This window comes from Anomaloglossus baeobatrachus, chromosome 1 (assembly GCF_048569485.1).
Source record: "Anomaloglossus baeobatrachus isolate aAnoBae1 chromosome 1, aAnoBae1.hap1, whole genome shotgun sequence".
In the NCBI taxonomy this organism is placed as follows: domain Eukaryota; kingdom Metazoa; phylum Chordata; class Amphibia; order Anura; family Aromobatidae; genus Anomaloglossus; species Anomaloglossus baeobatrachus.
In genome coordinates, this window is record NC_134353.1 from 172,440,274 (window position 1) to 172,456,762 (window position 16,489).

The following is a 16,489-nucleotide window of genomic DNA, read 5'->3' on the forward strand; positions in this document are numbered from 1 at the left end:
AAAAATCTTCAAATTTTATGTATCAAAAACAAAAAAACATTATTTCTTTTATTAATATGTAGGGGGTATAGCTCAGTGGCAGAGCATTTGACTGCAGATCAAGAGGTCCTTGGCTCAAATCCGAGTGCCCCCTGTAGTATGGTTTTCATAAAAATGTAACATTTTTCACACCTTTCAATAATATCATTTAGACAGCTTATCCATATCAGGCTGAACTTAGCACAAGTTTTGTTTAAACGTGACTTATGAAGTAAATTTGCTTTCTTTCTATAAAGTTTAAATAAGAAAATTAAGGAATAAAATGGAAAATTCTTTCTTTTAAATAGTGATTAAAAAAATTATGTAAATCGTTGCATTTAATACATCGGACTCTCTAAAACAAAGAGTCATTCTGTGTAATAAAAATTCTTGAGTATTTTGTGTTATTTATGCAATCATCAAAGTCTTTTTTTTGGAAAGACTAAAGCACATCAGAGTAAAGGAAGTGCACCACAATGTAAAAGTTTCTAAAAAACTTTAAATTTTATGTATCAAAATCAAAAAAACATTATTTCTTTTATTAATATGTAGGGGGTATAGCTCAGTGGCAGAGCATTTGACTGCAGATCAAGAGGTCCTTGGTTCAAATCCGAGTGCCCCTTGTAGTATGGTTTTCATAAAAATGTAACAATTTTCACACCTTTCAATAATATCATTTAGACAGCTTATCCATATCAGGCTGAACTTAGCACAAGTTTATTTAAACGTGACTTATGAAGTAAATTTGCTTTCTTTCTATAAAGTTTAAATAAGAAAATTAAGGAACAAAATGGAAAATTCTTTCTTTTAAATAGTGATTAAAAAAATTATGTAAATCGTTTCATTTAATACATCGGACTCTCTAAAACAAAGAGTCATTCTGTGTAATAAAAATTCTTGAGTATTTTGTGTGCTTTATGCAATCATCAAAGTCTTTTTTGGAAAGACTAAAGCACATCAGACTAAAGGAAGTGCACCACAATGTAAAAGTTTCTAAAAATCTTCAAATTTTATGTATCAAAAACAAAAAAACATTATTTCGTTTGATAATATGTAGGGGGTATAGCTCAGTGGCAGAGCATTTGACTGCAGATCAAGAGGACCTTGGTTCAAATCTGAGTGCCCCCTGTAGTATGGTTTTCATAAAAATGTAACAATTTTCACACCTTTCAATAATATCATTTAGACAGCTTATCCATTTCAGGCTGAACTTAGCACAAGTTTTATTTAAACGTGACTTATGAAGTAAATTTGCTTTCTTTCTATAAAGTTTAAATAAGAAAATTAAGGAATAAAATGGAAAATTCTTTCTTTTAAATAGTGATTAAAAAATTATGTAAATCGTTTCATTTAATACATCGGACTCTCTAAAACAAAGAGTCATTCTGTGTAATAAAAATTCTTGAGTATTTTGTGTGATTTATGCAATCATCAAAGTCTTTTTTTTTGAAAGACTAAAGCACATCAGAGTAAAGGAAGTGCACCACAATGTAAAAGTTTCTAAAGATCTTTAAATTTTATGTATCAAAAACAAAAAAACATTATTTCTTTCATTAATATGTAGGGGTTATAGCTCAGTGGCGGAGCATTTGACTGCAGATCAAGAGGTCCTTGGCTCAAATCCGAGTGCCCCCTGTAGTATGGTTTTCATAAAAATGTAACCTTTTTCACAACTTTCATTAATATCATTTAGACAGCTTATCCATATCAGGCTGAACTTAGCACAAGTTTTGTTTAAACGTGACTTATGAAGTAAATTTGCTTTCTTTCTATAAAGTTTAAATAAGAAAATTAAGGAATAAAATGGAAAATTATTTCTTTTAAATAGTGATTAAAAAAATTATGTAAATCGTTTCATTTAATACATCGGACTCTCTAAAACAAAGAGTCATTCTGTGTAATAAAAATTCTTGAGTATTTTGTGTGCTTTATGCAATCATCAAAGTCTTTTTTGGAAAGACTAAAGCACATCAGACTAAAGGAAGTGCACGACAATGTAAAAGTTTCTAAAAATCTTCAAAATTTATGTATCAAAAACAAAAAAACATTATTTCTTTTAATAATATGTAGAGGGTATAGCTCAGTGGCAGAGCATTTGACTGCAGATCAAGAGGTCCTTGGCTCAAATTCAAGTGCCCCCTCTAGTTTGGTTTTCATAAAAATGTAACCTTTTTCACACCTTTCAATAATATCATTTAGATAGCTTATCCATATCAGGCTGAACTTAGCACAAGTTTTGTTTAAACGTGACTTATGAAGTAAATTTGCTTTCTTTCTATAAAGTTTAAATAAGAAAATTAAGGAATAAAATGGAAAATTCTTTCTTTTAAGTAGTGATTAAAAAAATTATGTAAATCGTTTCATTTAATACATCGGACTCTCTAAAACAAAGAGTCATTCTGTGTAATAAAAATTCTTGAGTATTTTGTCTGATTTATGCAATCATCAAAGTCTTTTTTTTGGAAAGACTAAAGCACATCAGAGTAAAGGAAGTGCACCACAATGTAAAAGTTTCTAAAAATCTTTAAATTTTATGTATCAAAAACAAAAAAACATTATTTCTTTTATTAATATGTAGGGGGTATAACTCAGTGGCAGAGCATTTGACTGCAGATCAAGAGGTCCTTGGTTCAAATCCAAGTTCCCCCTGTAGTATGGTTTTCATAAAAATGTAACAATTTTCACACCTTTCAATAATATCATTTAGACAGCTTATCCATATCAGGCTGAACTTAGCACAAGTTTTGTTTAAACGTGACTTATGAAGTAAATTTGCTTTCTTTCTATAAAGTTTAAATAAGAAAATTAAGGAATAAAATGGAAAATTCTTTCTTTTAAATAGTGATTAAAAAAATATGTAAATCGTTTCATTTAATACATCTGACTCTCTAAAACAAAGAGTCATTCTGTGTAATAAAAATTCTTGAGTATTTTGTGTGCTTTATGCAATCATCAAAGTCTTTTTTGGAAAGACTAAAGCACATCAGAGTAAAGGAAGTGCACCACAATGTAAAAGTTTCTAAAAATCTTTAAATTTTATGTATCAAAAACAAAAAAACATTATTTCTTTTATTAATATGTAGGGGGTATAGCTCAGTGGCAGAGCATTTGACTGCAGATCAAGAGGTCCTTGGCTCAAATCCGAGTGCCCCCTGTAGTATGGTTTTCATAAAAATGTAACCTTTTTCACACCTTTCAATAATATCATTTAGACAGCTTATCCATATCAGGCTGAACTTAGCACAAGTTTTGTTTAAACGTGACTTATGAAGTAAATTTGATTTCTTTCTATAAAGTTTAACTAAGAAAATTAAGGAATAAAATGGAAAATTCTTTCTTTTAAATAGTGATTAAAAAAATTATGTAAATCGTTTCATTTAATACATCGGACTCTCTAAAACAAAGAGTCATTCTGTGTAATAAAAATTCTTGAGTGTTTTGTGGGATTTATGCAATCATCAAAGTCTTTTTTTGGAAAGACTAAAGCACATCAGAGTAAAGGAAGTGCACCACAATGTAAAAGTTTCTAAAAATCTTTAAATTTTATGTATCAAAAACAAAAAAACATTATTTCTTTTATTAATATGTAGGGGGTATAGCTCAGTGGCAGAGCATTTGACTGCAGATCAAGAGGTTCTTGGTTCAAATCCGAGTGCCCCCTGTAGTATGGTTTTCATAAAAATGTAACAATTTTCACACCTTTCAATAATATCATTTAGACAGCTTATCCATATCAGGCTGAACTTAGCACAAGTTTTATTTAAACGTGACTTATGAAGTAAATTTGCTTTCTTTCTATAAAGTTTAAATAAGAAAATTAAGGAATAAAATGGAAAATTCTTTCTTTTAAATAGTGATTAAAAAAATTATGTAAATCGTTTCATTTAATACATCGGACTCTCTAAAACAAAGAGTCATTCTGTGTAATAAAAATTCTTGAGTATTTTGTGTGCTTTATGCAATCATCAAAGTCTTTTTTGGAAAGACTAAAGCACATCAGAGTAAAGGAAGTGCACTACAATGTAAAAGTTTCTAAAAATCTTCAAATTTTATGTATCAAAAACAAAAAAACATTATTTCCTTTATTGATATGTAGGGGGTATAGCTCAGTGGCAGAGCATTTGACTGCAGATCAAGAGGTCCTTGGCTCAAATCCAAGTGCCCCCTGTAGTATGGTTTTCATAAAAATGTAACAATTTTCACACCTTTCAATAATATCATTTAGACAGCTTATCCATTTCAGGCTGAACTTAGCACAAGTTTTATTTAAACGTGACTTATGAAGTAAATTTGCTTTCTGTCTATAAAGTTTAAATAATAAAATTAAGGAATAAAATGCAAAATTCTTTCTTTTAAATAGTGATTAAAAAAATTATGTAAATCGTTTCATTTAATACATCGGACTCTCTAAAACAAAGAGTCATTCTGTGTAATAAAAATTCTTGAGTGTTTTGTGGGATTTATGCAATCATCTAAGTCTTTTTTTTGGAAAGACTAAAGCATATCAGAGTAAAGGAAGTGCACCACAATGTAAAAGTTTCTAAAAATCTTTAAATTTTATGTATCAAAAACAAAAAAACATTAGTTCTTTTATTAATATGTAGGGGGTATATCTCAGTGGCAGAGCATTTGACTGCAGATCAAGAGGTCCTTGGTTCAAATCCAAGTGCCCCCTGTAGTATGGTTTTCATAAAAATGTAACAATTTTCACACCTTTCAATAATATCATTTAGACAGCTTATCCATATCAGGCTGAACTTAGCACAAGTTTTGTTTAAACGTCACTTATGAAGTAAATTTGCTTTCTTTCTATAAAGTTTAAATAAGAAAATTAAGGAATAAAATGGGAAATTCTTTCTTTTAAAAAGTGATTAAAAAAATTATGTAAATCGTTTCATTTAATACATCGGACTCTCTAAAACAAAGAGTCATTCTGTGTAAGAAAAATTCTTGAGTATTTTCTGTGATTTATGCAATCATCAAAGTCTTTTTTGGAAAGACTAAAGCACATCAGAGTAAAGGAAGTGCACCACAATGTAAAAGTTTCTAAAAATCTTCAAATTTTATGTATCAAAAACAAAAAAACATTATTTCTTTTATTAATATGTAGGGGGTATAGCTCAGTGGCAGAGCATTTGACTGCAGATCAAGAGGTCCTTGGCTTAAATCCAAGTGCCCCCGGTAGTATGGTTTTCATAAAAATGTAACCTTTTTCACACCTTTCAATAATATCATTTAGACAGCTTATCCATATCAGGCTGAACTTAGCACAAGTTTTATTTAAACGTGATTTATGAAGTAAATTTGCTTTCTTTCTATAAAGTTTAAATAAGAAAATTAAGGAATAAAATGGAAAATTCTTTCTTTTAAATAGTGATTAAAAAAATTATGTTAATCATATCATTTAATACATCGGACTCTCTAAAACAAAGAGTCATTCTGTGTAATAAAAATTCTTGAGTATTTTGTGTGCTTTATGCAATCATCAAAGTCTTTTTTGGAAAGACTAAAGCACATCAGAGTAAAGGAAGTGCACCACAATGTAAAAGTTTCTAAAAATCTTCAAATTTTATGTATCAAAAACAAAAAAACATTATTTATGTTATTAATATGTAGGGGGTATAGCTCAGTGGCAGAGCATTTGACTGCAGATCAAGAGGTCCTTGGTTCAAATCCGAGTGCCCCCTGTAGTATGGTTTTCATAAAAATGTAACAATTTTCACACCTTTCAATAATATCATTTAGACAGCTTATCCATTTCAGGCTGAACTTAGCACAAGTTTTATTTAAACGTGACTTATGAAGTAAATTTGCTTTCTGTCTATAAAGTTTAAATAAGAAAATTAAGGAATAAAATGGAAAATTCTTTCTTTTAAATAGTGATTAAAAAAATTATGTAAATCATTTCATTTAATACATCGGACTCTCTAAAACAAAGAGTCATTCTGTGTAATAAAAATTCTTGAGTGTTTTGTGGGATTTATGCAATCATCAAAGTCTTTTTTTTGGAAAGACTAAAGCACATCAGAGTAAAGGAAGTGCACCACAATGTAAAAGTTTCTAAAAATCTTCACATTTTATGTATCAAAAACAAAAAAACATTATTTCTTTTATTAATATGTAGGGGGTATAGCTCAGTGGCAGAGCATTTGACTGCAGATCAAGAGGTCCTTGGTTCAAATCCGAGTGCCCCCTGTAGTATGGTTTTCATAAGAATGTAACAATTTTCACACCTTTCAATAATATCTTTTAGACAGCTTATCCATATCAGGCTGAACTTAGCACAAGTTTTATTTAAACGTGACTTATGAAGTAAATTTGCTTTCTTTCTATAAAGTTTAAATAAGAAAATTAAGGAATAAAATGGAAAATTCTTTCTTTTAAATAGTGATTAAAAAAATTATGTAAATCGTTTCATTTAATACATCGGACTCTCTAAAACAAAGAGTCATTCTGTGTAATAAAAATTCTTGAGTATTTTGTGTGCTTTATGCAATCATCAAAGTCTTTTTTGGAAAGACTAAAGCACATCAGACTAAAGGAAGTGCACCACAATGTAAAAGTTTCTAAAAATCTTCAAATTTTATGTATCAAAACCAAAAAAACATTATTTCTTTTATTAATATGTAGGGGGTATAGCTCAGTGGCAGAGCATTTGACTGCAGATCAAGAGGTCCTTGGCTCAAATCCAAGTGCCCCCTGTAGTATGGTTTTCATAAAAATGTAACCTTTTTCACACCTTTCAATAATATCATTTAGACAGCTTATCCATATCAGGCTGAACTTAGCACAAGTTTTGTTTAAACGTGACTTATGAAGTAAATTTGCTTTCTTTCTATGAAGTTTAAATAAGAAAATTAAGGAATAAAATGGAAAATTCTTTCTTTTAAATAGTGATTAAAAAAATTATGTAACTCGTTTCATTTAATACATCGGACTCTCTAAAACAAAGAGTCATTCTGTGTAATAAAAATTCTTGAGTATTTTGTGTGATTTATGCAATTATCAAAGTCTTTTTTTTGGAAAGACTAAAGCACATCAGAGTAAAGGAAGTGCACCACAATGTAAAAGTTTCTAAAAATCTTTAAATTTTATGTATCAAAAACAAAAAAACATTATTTAATTTATTAATATGTAGGGGGTATAGCTCAGTGGCAGAGCATTTGACTGCAGATCAAGAGGTCCTTGGTTCAAATCCGAGTGCCCCCTGTAGTATGGTTTTCATAAAAATGTAACAATTTTCACACTTTTCAATAATATCATTTAGACAGCTTATCCATTTCAGGCTGAACTTAGCACAAGTTTTATTTAAACGTGACTTATGAAGTAAATTTGCTTTCTGTCTATAAAGTTAAATAAGAAAATTAAGGAATAAAATGGAAAATTCTTTCTTTTAAATAGTGATTAAAAAAATTATGTAAATCATTTCATTTAATACATCGGACTCTCTAAAACAAAGAGTCATTCTGTGTAATAAAAATTCTTGCGTGTTTTGTGGGATTTATGCAATCATCAAAGTCTTTTTTTTGGAAAGACTAAAGCACATCAGAGTAAAGGAAGTGCACCACAATGTAAAAGTTTCTAAAAATCTTAAAATTTTATGTATCAAAAACAAAAAAAATTATTTCTTTTATTAATATGTAGGGGGTATAGCTCAGTGGCAGAGCATTTGACTGCAGATCAAGAGGTCATTGGTTCAAATCCGAGTGCCCCCTGTAGTATGGTTTTCATAAAAATGTAACCTTTTTCACACCTTTCAATAATATCATTTAGACAGCATATCCATATCAGGCTGAACTTAGCACAAGTTTTATTTAAACGTGACTTATGAAGTAAATTTTCTTTCTTTTTATAAAGTTTAAATAAGAAAATTAAGGAATAAAATGGAAAATTCTTTCTTTTAAATAGTGATTAAAAAAATTATGTAAATCGTTTCATTTAATACATCGGACTCTCTATAACAAAGAGTCATTCTGTGTAATAAAAATTCTTGAGTATTTTGTGTGATTTATGCAATCATCAAAGTCTTTTTTGGAAAGACTAAAGCACATCAGACTAAAGGAAGTGCACCACAATGTAAAAGTTTCTAAAAATCTTCAAATTTTATGTATCAAAAACAAAAAAACATTATTTCTTTTATTAATATGTAGGGGGTATAGCTCAGTGGCAGACCATTTGACTGCAGATCAAAAGGTCCTTGGCTCAAATCCAAGTGCCCCCTGTAGTATGGTTTTCATAAAAATGTAACCTTTTTCACACCTTTCAATAATATCATTTAGACAGCTTATCCATATCAGGCTGAACTTAGCACAAGTTTTGTTTAAACGTGACTTATGAAGTAAATTTGCTTTCTTTCTATGAAGTTTAAATAAGAAAATTAAGGAATAAAATGGAAAATTCTTTCTTTTAAATAGTGATTAAAAAAATTATGTAAATTGTTTCATTTAATACATCGGACTCTCTAAAACAAAGAGTCATTCTGTGTAATAAAAATTCTTGAGTATTTTTTGTGATTTATGCAATCATCAAAGTCTTTTTTTTGGAAAGACTAAAGCACATCAGAGTAAAGGAAGTGCACCACAATGTAAAAGTTTCTAAAAATCTTTAAATTTTATGTATCAAAAACAAAAAAACATTATTTATTTTATTAATATGTAGGGGGTATAGCTCAGTGGCAGAGCATTTGACTGCAGATCAAGAGGTCCTTGGTTCAAATCCGAGTGCCCCCTGTAGTATGGTTTTCATAAAAAGGTAACAATTTTCACACCTTTCAATAATATCATTTAGACAGCTTATCCATCTCAGGCTGAACTTAGCACAAGTTTTGTTTAAACGTGACTTATGAAGTAAATTTGCTTTCTTTCTATAAAGTTTAAATAAGAAAATTAAAGAATAAAATGGAAAATTCTTTCTTTTAAATAGTGATTAAAAAAATTATGTAAATCGTTTCATTTAATACATCGGACTCTCTAAAACAAAGAGTCATTCTGTGTAATAAAAATTCTTGAGTATTTTGTGTGCTTTATGCAATCATCAAAGTCTTTTTTGGAAAGACTAAAGCACATCAGAGTAAAGGAAGTGCACCACAATGTAAAAGTTTCTAAAAATCTTCAAATTTTATGTATCAAAAACAAAAAAACATTATTTCCTTTATTGATATGTAGGGGGTATAGCTCAGTGGCAGAGCATTTGACTGCAGATCAAGAGGTCCTTGGCTCAAATCCAAGTGCCCCCTGTAGTATGGTTTTCATAAAAATGTAACCTTTTTCACACCTTTCAATAATATCATTTAGACAGCTTATCCATATCAGGCTGAACTTAGCACAAGTTTTATTTAAACGTGACTTATGAAGTAAATTTGCTTTCTGTCTATAAAGTTTAAATAAGAAAATTAAGGAATAAAATGGAAAATTCTTTCTTTTAAATAGTGATTAAAAAAATTATGTAAATCATTTCATTTAATACATCGGACTCTCTAAAACAAAGAGTCATTCTGTGTAATAAAAATTCTTGAGTGTTCTGTGGGATTTATGCAATCATCAAAGTCTTTTTTTTGGAAAGACTAAAGCACATCAGAGTAAAGGAAGTGCACCACAATGTAAAAGTTTCTAAAAATCTTCAAATTTTATGTATCAAAAACAAAAAAACATTATTTCATTTATTAATATGTAGGGGGTATAGCTCAGTGGCAGAGCATTTGACTGCAGATCAAGAGGTCCTTGGCTCAAATCCAAGTGCCCCCTGTAGTATGGTTTTCATAAAAATGTAACCTTTTTCACACCTTTCAATAATATCATTTAGACAGCTTATCCATATCAGGCTGAACTTAGCACAAGTTTTATTTAAACGTGACTTATGAAGTAAATTTGCTTTCTGTCTATAAAGTTTAAATAAGAAAACTAAGGAATAAAATGGAAAATTCTTTCTTTTAAATAGTGATTAAAAAAATTATGTAAATCGTTTCATTTAATACATCGGACTCTCTAAAACAAAGAGTCATTCTGTGTAATAAAAATTCTTGAGTGTTTTGTGGGATTTATGCAATCATCAAAGTCTTTTTTTTGGAAAGACTAAAGCACATCAGAGTAAAGGAAGTGCACCACAATGTAAAAGTTTCTAAAAATCTTCAAATTTTATGTATCAAAAACAAAAAAACATTATTTCCTTTATTGATATGTAGGGGGTATAGCTCAGTGGCAGAGCATTTGACTGCAGATCAAGAGGTCCTTGGCTCAAATCCAAGTGCCCCCTGTAGTATGGTTTTCATAAAAATGTAACCTTTTTCACACCTTTCAATAATATCATTTAGACAGCTTATCCATATCAGGCTGAACTTAGCACAAGTTTTATTTAAACGTGACTTATGAAGTAAATTTGCTTTCTTTCTATAAAGTTTAAATAAGAAAATTAAGGAATAAAATGGAAAATTCTTTCTTTTAAATAGTGATTAAAAAAATTATGTAAATCGTTTCATTTAATACATCGAACTCTCTAAAACAAGAGTCATTCTGTGTAATAAAAATTCTTGAGCATTTTGTGTGATTTATGCAATCATCAAAGTCTTTTTTTTGGAAAGACTAAAGCACATCAGAGTAAAGGAAGTGCACCACAATGTAAAAGTTTCTAAAAATCTTCAAATTTTATGTATCAAAAACAAAAAAACATTATTTCTTTTATTAATATGTAGGGGGTATAGCTCAGTGGCAGAGCATTTGACTGCAGATCAAGACGTCCTTGGTTCAAATCCGAGTGCCCCCTGTAGTATTGTTTTCATAAAAATGTAACAATTTTCACACCTTTTAATAATATCATTTAGACAGCTTATCCATATCAGGCTGAACTTAGCACAAGTTTTGTTTAAACGTGACTTATGAAGTAAATTTGCTTTCTTTCTATAAAGTTTAAATAAGAAAATTAAAGAATAAAATGGAAAATTCTTTCTTTTAAATAGTGATTAAAAAAATTATGTAAATCGTTTCATTTAATACATCGGACTCTCTAAAACAAAGAGTCATTCTGTGTAATAAAAATTCTTGAGTATTTTGTGTGCTTTATGCAATCATCAAAGTCTTTTTTGGAAAGACTAAAGCACATCAGAGTAAAGGAAGTGCACCACAATGTAAAAGTTTCTAAAAATCTTCAAATTTTATGTATCAAAAACAAAAAAACATTATTTCCTTTATTGATATGTAGGGGGTATAGCTCAGTGGCAGAGCATTTGACTGCAGATCAAGAGGTCCTTGGCTCAAATCCAAGTGCCCCCTGTAGTATGGTTTTCATAAAAATGTAACCTTTTTCACACCTTTCAATAATATCATTTAGACAGCTTATCCATATCAGGCTGAACTTAGCACAAGTTTTATTTAAACGTGACTTATGAAGTAAATTTGCTTTCTTTCTATAAAGTTTAAATAAGAAAATTAAGGAATAAAATGGAAAATTCTTTCTTTTAAATAGTGATTAAAAAAATTATGTAAATCGTTTCATTTAATACATCGGACTCTCTAAAACAAAGAGTCATTCTGTGTAATAAAAATTCTTGAGTATTTTGTGTGCTTTATGCAATCATCAAAGTCTTTTTTGGAAAGACTAAAGCACATCAGAGTAAAGGAAGTGCACCACAATGTAAAAGTTTCTAAAAATCTTCAAATTTTATGTATCAAAAACAAAAAAACATTATTTCCTTTATTGATATGTAGGGGGTATAGCTCAGTGGCAGAGCATTTGACTGCAGATCAAGAGGTCCTTGGCTCAAATCCAAGTGCCCCCTGTAGTATGGTTTTCATAAAAATGTAACCTTTTTCACAACTTTCAATAATAACATTTAGACAGCTTATCCATATCAGGCTGAACTTAGCACAAGTTTTATTTAAACGTGACTTATGAAGTAAATTTGCTTTCTTTCTATAAAGTTTAAATAAGAAAATTAAGGAATAAAATGGAAAATTCTTTCTTTTAAATAGTGATTAAAAAATTATGTAAATCGTTTCATTTAATACATCGGACTCTCTAAAACAAAGAGTCATTCTGTGTAATAAAAATTCTTGAGTATTTTGTGTTATTTATGCAATCATCAAAGTCTTTTTTTTTGGAAAGACTAAAGCACATCAGAGTAAAGGAAGTGCACCACAATGTAAAAGTTTCTAAAAATCTTTAAATTTTATGTATCAAAAACAAAAAAACATTATTTCTTTTATTAATATGTAGGGGGTATAGCTCAGTGGCAGATCATTTGTCTGCAGATCAAGAGGTCCTTGGTTCAAATCCGAGTGCCCCTTGTAGTATGGTTTTCATAAAAATGTAACAATTTTCACACCTTTCAATAATATCATTTAGACAGCTTATCCATATCAGGCTGAACTTAGCACAAGTTTATTTAAACGTGACTTATGAAGTAAATTTGCTTTTTTCTATAAAGTTTAAATAAGAAAATTAAGGAATAAAATGGAAAATTCTTTCTTTTAAATAGTGATTAAAAAAATTATGTAAATCGTTTCATTTAATACATCAGACTCACTGAAACAAAGAGTCATTCTGTGTAATAAAAATTCTTGAGTATTTTGTGTGCTTTATGCAATCATCAAAGTCTTTTTTGGAAAGACTAAAGCACATCAGAGTAAAGGAAGTGCACCACAATGTAAAAGTTTCTAAAAATCTTTAAATTTTATGTATCAAAAACAAAAAAACATTATTTATTTTATTAATATGTAGGGGGTATAGCTCAGTGGCAGAGCATTTGACTGCAGATCAAGAGGTCCTTGGTTCAAATCCGAGTGCCCCCTGTAGTATGGTTTTCATAAAAAGGTAACAATTTTCACACCTTTCAATAATATCATTTAGACAGCTTATCCATCTCAGGCTGAACTTAGCACAAGTTTTGTTTAAACGTGACTTATGAAGTAAATTTGCTTTCTTTCTATAAAGTTTAAATAAGAAAATTAAAGAATAAAATGGAAAATTCTTTCTTTTAAATAGTGATTAAAAAAATTATGTAAATCGTTTCATTTAATACATCGGACTCTCTAAAACAAAGAGTCATTCTGTGTAATAAAAATTCTTGAGTATTTTGTGTGCTTTATGCAATCATCAAAGTCTTTTTTGGAAAGACTAAAGCACATCAGAGTAAAGGAAGTGCACCACAATGTAAAAGTTTCTAAAAATCTTCAAATTTTATGTATCAAAAACAAAAAAACATTATTTCCTTTATTGATATGTAGGGGGTATAGCTCAGTGGCAGAGCATTTGACTGCAGATCAAGAGGTCCTTGGCTCAAATCCAAGTGCCCCCTGTAGTATGGTTTTCATAAAAATGTAACCTTTTTCACACCTTTCAATAATATCATTTAGACAGCTTATCCATATCAGGCTGAACTTAGCACAAGTTTTATTTAAACGTGACTTATGAAGTAAATTTGCTTTCTGTCTATAAAGTTTAAATAAGAAAATTAAGGAATAAAATGGAAAATTCTTTCTTTTAAATAGTGATTAAAAAAATTATGTAAATCATTTCATTTAATACATCGGACTCTCTAAAACAAAGAGTCATTCTGTGTAATAAAAATTCTTGAGTGTTCTGTGGGATTTATGCAATCATCAAAGTCTTTTTTTTGGAAAGACTAAAGCACATCAGAGTAAAGGAAGTGCACCACAATGTAAAAGTTTCTAAAAATCTTTAAATTTTATGTATCAAAAACAAAAAAACATTATTTCTTTTATTAATATGTAGGGGGTATAGCTCAGTGGCAGAGCATTTGACTGCAGATCAAGAGGTCCTTGGCTCAAATCCAAGTGCCCCCTGTAGTATGGTTTTCATAAAAATGTAACCTTTTTCACACCTTTCAATAATATCATTTAGACAGCTTATCCATATCAGGCTGAACTTAGCACAAGTTTTATTTAAACGTGACTTATGAAGTAAATTTGCTTTCTGTCTATAAAGTTTAAATAAGAAAACTAAGGAATAAAATGGAAAATTCTTTCTTTTAAATAGTGATTAAAAAAATTATGTAAATCGTTTCATTTAATACATCGGACTCTCTAAAACAAAGAGTCATTCTGTGTAATAAAAATTCTTGAGTGTTTTGTGGGATTTATGCAATCATCAAAGTCTTTTTTTTGGAAAGACTAAAGCACATCAGAGTAAAGGAAGTGCACCACAATGGAAAAGTTTCTAAAAATCTTTAAATTTTATGTATCAAAAACAAAAAAACATTATTTCTTATATTAATATGTAGGGGGTATAGCTCAGTGGCAGAGCATTTGACTGCAGATCAAGAGGTCCTTGGTTCAAATCCGAGTGCCCCCTGTAGTATGGTTTTCATAAAAATGTAACAATTTTCACACCTTTTAATAATATCATTTAGACAGCTTATCCATATCAGGCTGAACTTAGCACAAGTTTTGTTTAAACGTGACTTATGAAGTAAATTTGCTTTCTTTCTATAAAGTTTAAATAAGAAAATTAAAGAATAAAATGGAAAATTCTTTCTTTTAAATAGTGATTAAAAAAATTATGTAAATCGTTTCATTTAATACATCGGACTCTCTAAAACAAAGAGTCATTCTGTGTAATAAAAATTCTTGAGTATTTTGTGTGCTTTATGCAATCATCAAAGTCTTTTTTGGAAAGACTAAAGCACATCAGAGTAAAGGAAGTGCACCACAATGTAAAAGTTTCTAAAAATCTTCAAATTTTATGTATCAAAAACAAAAAAACATTATTTCCTTTATTGATATGTAGGGGGTATAGCTCAGTGGCAGAGCATTTGACTGCAGATCAAGAGGTCCTTGGCTCAAATCCAAGTGCCCCCTGTAGTATGGTTTTCATAAAAATGTAACCTTTTTCACACCTTTCAATAATATCATTTAGACAGCTTATCCATATCAGGCTGAACTTAGCACAAGTTTTATTTAAACGTGACTTATGAAGTAAATTTGCTTTCTGTCTATAAAGTTTAAATAAGAAAACTAAGGAATAAAATGGAAAATTCTTTCTTTTAAATAGTGATTAAAAAAATTATGTAAATCGTTTCATTTAATACATCGGACTCTCTAAAACAAAGAGTCATTCTGTGTAATAAAAATTCTTGAGTATTTTGTGTGCTTTATGCAATCATCAAAGTCTTTTTTGGAAAGACTAAAGCACATCAGAGTAAAGGAAGTGCACCACAATGTAAAAGTTTCTAAAAATCTTCAAATTTTATGTATCAAAAACAAAAAAACATTATTTCCTTTATTGATATGTAGGGGGTATAGCTCAGTGGCAGAGCATTTGACTGCAGATCAAGAGGTCCTTGGCTCAAATCCAAGTGCCCCCTGTAGTATGGTTTTCATAAAAATGTAACCTTTTTCACACCTTTCAATAATATCATTTAGACAGCTTATCCATATCAGGCTGAACTTAGCACAAGTTTTATTTAAACGTGACTTATGAAGTAAACTTGCTTTCTTTCTATGAAGTTTAAATAAGAAAATTAAGGAATAAAATGGAAAATTCTTTCTTTTAAATAGTGATTAAAAAAATTATGTAAATCGTTTCATTTAATACATCGGACTCTCTAAAACAAAGAGTCATTCTGTGTAATAAAAATTCTTGAGTGTTTTGTGGGATTTATGCAATCATCAAAGTCTTTTTTTTGGAAAGACTAAAGCACATCAGAGTAAAGGAAGTGCACCACAATGTAAGTTTCTAAAAATCTTTAAATTTTATGTATCAAAAACAAAAAAACATTATTTCTTTTATTAATATGTAGGGGGTATAGCTCAGTGGCAGAGCATTTGACTGCAGATCAAGAGGTCCTTGGTTCAAATCCGAGTGCCCCCTGTAGTATGGTTTTCATAAAAATGTAACAATTTTCACACCTTTCAATAATATCATTTAGACAGCTTATCCATATCAGGCTGAACTTAGCACAAGTTTTGTTTAAACGTGACTTATGAAGTAAATTTGCTTTCTTTCTATAAAGTTTAAATAAGAAAATTAAGGAATAAAATGGAAAATTCTTTCTTTTAAATAGTGATTAAAAAAATTATGTTAATCGTTTCATTTAATACATCGGACTCTCTAAAACAAAGAGTCATTCTGTGTAATAAAAATTCTTGAGTATTTTGTGTGCTTTATGCAATCATCAAAGTCTTTTTTAGAAAGACTAAAGCACATCAGAGTAAAGGAAGTGCACCACAATGTAAAAGTTTCCAAAAATCTTCAAATTTTATGTATCAAAAACAAAAAAACATTATTTCTTTTATTAATATGTAGGGGGTATAGCTCAGTGGCAGAGCATTTGACTGCATATCAAGAGGTCCTTGGCTCAAATCCAAGTGCCCCCTGTAGTATGGTTTTCATAAAAATGTAACCTTTTTCACACCTTTCAATAATATCATTTAGACAGCTTATCCATATCAGGCTGAACTTAGCACAAGTTTTATTTAAACGTGACTTATGAAGTAAATTTGCTTTCTGTCTATAAAGT

The 16,489-nt window shown here is 29.4% G+C and overlaps 25 non-coding genes across 25 annotated transcripts; all 25 read left to right on the plus strand.

The window, feature by feature from the left end:
- Positions 1–61: 61 nt before the first annotated feature.
- TRNAC-GCA (transfer RNA cysteine (anticodon GCA)) lies at positions 62–133 on the plus strand. Its single transcript has one exon. It is a non-coding gene; the product is annotated as a tRNA-Cys (tRNA).
- Positions 134–569: 436 nt separating this feature from the next.
- TRNAC-GCA (transfer RNA cysteine (anticodon GCA)) lies at positions 570–641 on the plus strand. The gene has a single exon. It is a non-coding gene; the product is annotated as a tRNA-Cys (tRNA).
- A 433-nt stretch (positions 642–1,074) lies between these two features.
- Positions 1,075–1,146, plus strand: TRNAC-GCA (transfer RNA cysteine (anticodon GCA)). Its single transcript has one exon. It is a non-coding gene; the product is annotated as a tRNA-Cys (tRNA).
- A 1,954-nt stretch (positions 1,147–3,100) lies between these two features.
- TRNAC-GCA (transfer RNA cysteine (anticodon GCA)) lies at positions 3,101–3,172 on the plus strand. Its single transcript has one exon. It is a non-coding gene; the product is annotated as a tRNA-Cys (tRNA).
- A 435-nt stretch (positions 3,173–3,607) lies between these two features.
- TRNAC-GCA (transfer RNA cysteine (anticodon GCA)) lies at positions 3,608–3,679 on the plus strand. The gene has a single exon. It is a non-coding gene; the product is annotated as a tRNA-Cys (tRNA).
- Positions 3,680–4,113: 434 nt separating this feature from the next.
- Positions 4,114–4,185, plus strand: TRNAC-GCA (transfer RNA cysteine (anticodon GCA)). Its single transcript has one exon. It is a non-coding gene; the product is annotated as a tRNA-Cys (tRNA).
- A 1,448-nt stretch (positions 4,186–5,633) lies between these two features.
- On the plus strand, positions 5,634–5,705 carry TRNAC-GCA (transfer RNA cysteine (anticodon GCA)). The gene has a single exon. It is a non-coding gene; the product is annotated as a tRNA-Cys (tRNA).
- Positions 5,706–6,141: 436 nt separating this feature from the next.
- On the plus strand, positions 6,142–6,213 carry TRNAC-GCA (transfer RNA cysteine (anticodon GCA)). Its single transcript has one exon. It is a non-coding gene; the product is annotated as a tRNA-Cys (tRNA).
- A 434-nt stretch (positions 6,214–6,647) lies between these two features.
- Positions 6,648–6,719, plus strand: TRNAC-GCA (transfer RNA cysteine (anticodon GCA)). Its single transcript has one exon. It is a non-coding gene; the product is annotated as a tRNA-Cys (tRNA).
- Positions 6,720–7,155: 436 nt separating this feature from the next.
- On the plus strand, positions 7,156–7,227 carry TRNAC-GCA (transfer RNA cysteine (anticodon GCA)). Its single transcript has one exon. It is a non-coding gene; the product is annotated as a tRNA-Cys (tRNA).
- A 434-nt stretch (positions 7,228–7,661) lies between these two features.
- Positions 7,662–7,733, plus strand: TRNAC-GCA (transfer RNA cysteine (anticodon GCA)). Its single transcript has one exon. It is a non-coding gene; the product is annotated as a tRNA-Cys (tRNA).
- Positions 7,734–8,675: 942 nt separating this feature from the next.
- Positions 8,676–8,747, plus strand: TRNAC-GCA (transfer RNA cysteine (anticodon GCA)). The gene has a single exon. It is a non-coding gene; the product is annotated as a tRNA-Cys (tRNA).
- A 434-nt stretch (positions 8,748–9,181) lies between these two features.
- Positions 9,182–9,253, plus strand: TRNAC-GCA (transfer RNA cysteine (anticodon GCA)). Its single transcript has one exon. It is a non-coding gene; the product is annotated as a tRNA-Cys (tRNA).
- Positions 9,254–9,689: 436 nt separating this feature from the next.
- TRNAC-GCA (transfer RNA cysteine (anticodon GCA)) lies at positions 9,690–9,761 on the plus strand. Its single transcript has one exon. It is a non-coding gene; the product is annotated as a tRNA-Cys (tRNA).
- A 436-nt stretch (positions 9,762–10,197) lies between these two features.
- Positions 10,198–10,269, plus strand: TRNAC-GCA (transfer RNA cysteine (anticodon GCA)). Its single transcript has one exon. It is a non-coding gene; the product is annotated as a tRNA-Cys (tRNA).
- Positions 10,270–10,704: 435 nt separating this feature from the next.
- On the plus strand, positions 10,705–10,776 carry TRNAC-GCA (transfer RNA cysteine (anticodon GCA)). Its single transcript has one exon. It is a non-coding gene; the product is annotated as a tRNA-Cys (tRNA).
- Positions 10,777–11,210: 434 nt separating this feature from the next.
- TRNAC-GCA (transfer RNA cysteine (anticodon GCA)) lies at positions 11,211–11,282 on the plus strand. The gene has a single exon. It is a non-coding gene; the product is annotated as a tRNA-Cys (tRNA).
- Positions 11,283–11,716: 434 nt separating this feature from the next.
- TRNAC-GCA (transfer RNA cysteine (anticodon GCA)) lies at positions 11,717–11,788 on the plus strand. Its single transcript has one exon. It is a non-coding gene; the product is annotated as a tRNA-Cys (tRNA).
- A 940-nt stretch (positions 11,789–12,728) lies between these two features.
- Positions 12,729–12,800, plus strand: TRNAC-GCA (transfer RNA cysteine (anticodon GCA)). The gene has a single exon. It is a non-coding gene; the product is annotated as a tRNA-Cys (tRNA).
- A 434-nt stretch (positions 12,801–13,234) lies between these two features.
- Positions 13,235–13,306, plus strand: TRNAC-GCA (transfer RNA cysteine (anticodon GCA)). Its single transcript has one exon. It is a non-coding gene; the product is annotated as a tRNA-Cys (tRNA).
- A 436-nt stretch (positions 13,307–13,742) lies between these two features.
- On the plus strand, positions 13,743–13,814 carry TRNAC-GCA (transfer RNA cysteine (anticodon GCA)). Its single transcript has one exon. It is a non-coding gene; the product is annotated as a tRNA-Cys (tRNA).
- A 436-nt stretch (positions 13,815–14,250) lies between these two features.
- TRNAC-GCA (transfer RNA cysteine (anticodon GCA)) lies at positions 14,251–14,322 on the plus strand. Its single transcript has one exon. It is a non-coding gene; the product is annotated as a tRNA-Cys (tRNA).
- Positions 14,323–14,756: 434 nt separating this feature from the next.
- Positions 14,757–14,828, plus strand: TRNAC-GCA (transfer RNA cysteine (anticodon GCA)). Its single transcript has one exon. It is a non-coding gene; the product is annotated as a tRNA-Cys (tRNA).
- A 434-nt stretch (positions 14,829–15,262) lies between these two features.
- On the plus strand, positions 15,263–15,334 carry TRNAC-GCA (transfer RNA cysteine (anticodon GCA)). The gene has a single exon. It is a non-coding gene; the product is annotated as a tRNA-Cys (tRNA).
- Positions 15,335–15,768: 434 nt separating this feature from the next.
- Positions 15,769–15,840, plus strand: TRNAC-GCA (transfer RNA cysteine (anticodon GCA)). The gene has a single exon. It is a non-coding gene; the product is annotated as a tRNA-Cys (tRNA).
- The last annotated feature ends 649 nt before the right edge of the window (positions 15,841–16,489 follow it).